General features: G+C 38.0%; 1 long non-coding RNA gene across 1 annotated transcript; it reads left to right on the top strand.

The window, feature by feature from the left end:
• The first annotated feature begins 129 nt into the window (after positions 1-129).
• On the top strand, positions 130-1,439 carry LOC130507823 (uncharacterized). Its single transcript, XR_008942448.1, has 3 exons — positions 130-521; positions 608-668; positions 1,211-1,439. It is a non-coding gene; the product is annotated as an uncharacterized LOC130507823 (long non-coding RNA).
• The last annotated feature ends 344 nt before the right edge of the window (positions 1,440-1,783 follow it).

Below are 1,783 nucleotides of genomic sequence, written 5' to 3'. Positions count from 1 at the left end.
ATTTATTCAACTTCCTGGTTATTATCCACTGATTAGTGGTTCCAAGTAGGGATGTTTAAACGGGCTCGAAGCCCGCGGGCTTGACGGGCTTTATTTAAACGGGCGGAACCCGTACCCGTTTATATATAAAAATGTCATAACGGGTTCATCACGGGCCGCCCCTTAAAAATGTTTATTAAACGGGCTCTACCCGTGAATAAAAGGGTGCCCATTAATTTTTTTTTTCTTCAGAATATGTGAAACTACGTAGTTTTATCTTAGGTTCACTTATCTCAAAACTAATCTTTGCCATCTCTCTCGTCTCTCCTCTCTGTGTAGATGAATCTCAAAACATGAATCCAAATTGAGAAACCTCTTTCGTTTTCTTGAATCTGTGGTGGGTCTCTTCGTTTTCTTCATTAAGAGAAACCTCTTTCTCTCTTTCAGTCTCTGGCGCCTTCTCTTTCTTTCTCAGTTTCTCTCAGGCGCTCTCTCTCCGGCGACCTCTTCTCTCTCCGGCGACCTTTCTCTCTCTCGCTCAGGTAAGACTCTCTGGGATTTAAATGAAACTCTGTATCCAGTACTCATTTAATAAATTGCATTGACATCTCTTGACTATGTTTGCCAGATTCCGGATCTAAGTAGCAACCGTACAGCAGCTTGAGTTCATTGCAGAAGCTTGGTCTCAGGTTAGCAAAAAACTAAAACCAGTGACAGACATCTTTGTATTGTTCTGTGTTTGCTTACCTTAAGTTTATGTATATTCAGATTCTTATTTCTCTGTACAACCGAGTTGCTGAAGAATGGTAGCTTACCTTAATTTAAAGTATACGTTAGCTTGCTTGGTGTTGAACTTAATTATGGACTCTTGCTGGATCTGTGAAGTTAATTACTTTTTTTTTTTTTGAATTGTGTGTGTTCAACCAGATTACTTATTAAAATACTCTTTGTATTGTTCTGTGTTTGCTTACATAGAATCTGTGTTGTTGATCTTCTCTGTGTTGTTGCTCTTCTCTGTTTCTTTGTTTTTGGCTCTATAACCTAGGCAAATGGCGTGGAGTTTCCCAATCTGTGATAATGTGGTTACGTGTGATCTCACTGAGAGAAAGATGTTTGGTTTGTTATTGTTTTTGTATCAAAGATGTTTCTGTATCAAAGATGTTTCTGTATCAAACGAATTAAAGCATATGTGGAAGAAAGTCTTATTTAACATTTTTTTTTCTATTTGCAGGATGGATTTGGAGTCTCTTAATACAATAGCAATCCTTGATGCTCAAAGGGAATACATGGACATGAATGAAGAAGATGCTTTGAATATGGAAAATGCAATGGGGGAGGGAGAAACAGAGATGCAAAACTGTTTTGTTGTTTTTGATGTTTTTATTTCAAACACAAGCTTGATGCAAAACTATTTTTATTGAGATTGTGCACTATCTAGTTCATTTGAGATTTGTTTATTATTGTTGTGTCATGTAGAGCTATGAGATACACAGGAAAAACTCAAAAATTAGTCATTTTAACCAGGAATCAAAAACTCTTACAAAAAACAATATTTTAGAATTGTACTTAGAAAAAAAAAAAATAAACGGGCTCACGGGCATCTTTATTATAAACGGGCACACGGTTAAACGGGCGGGATGTTGACGGGCTTTAAACGGGAGTGACTTTGACGGGCTTTAAACGGGCGGGTACTATACGGGCAGGGCCTAAACGGGCCCGGGCCGCCCGTATTAACATCCCTAGTTCCAAATAAAGCTTCTTAGATCGTGGTTCATCCTGGTTTGATAAGAATCATGAAGATAAT

This window comes from Raphanus sativus, unplaced genomic scaffold (assembly GCF_000801105.2).
Source record: "Raphanus sativus cultivar WK10039 unplaced genomic scaffold, ASM80110v3 Scaffold6115, whole genome shotgun sequence".
Lineage (NCBI taxonomy): Eukaryota > Viridiplantae > Streptophyta > Magnoliopsida > Brassicales > Brassicaceae > Raphanus > Raphanus sativus.
Note: the sequence above shows the minus strand (reverse complement) of the source record. Positions and strands in the feature narration are given on the sequence as shown.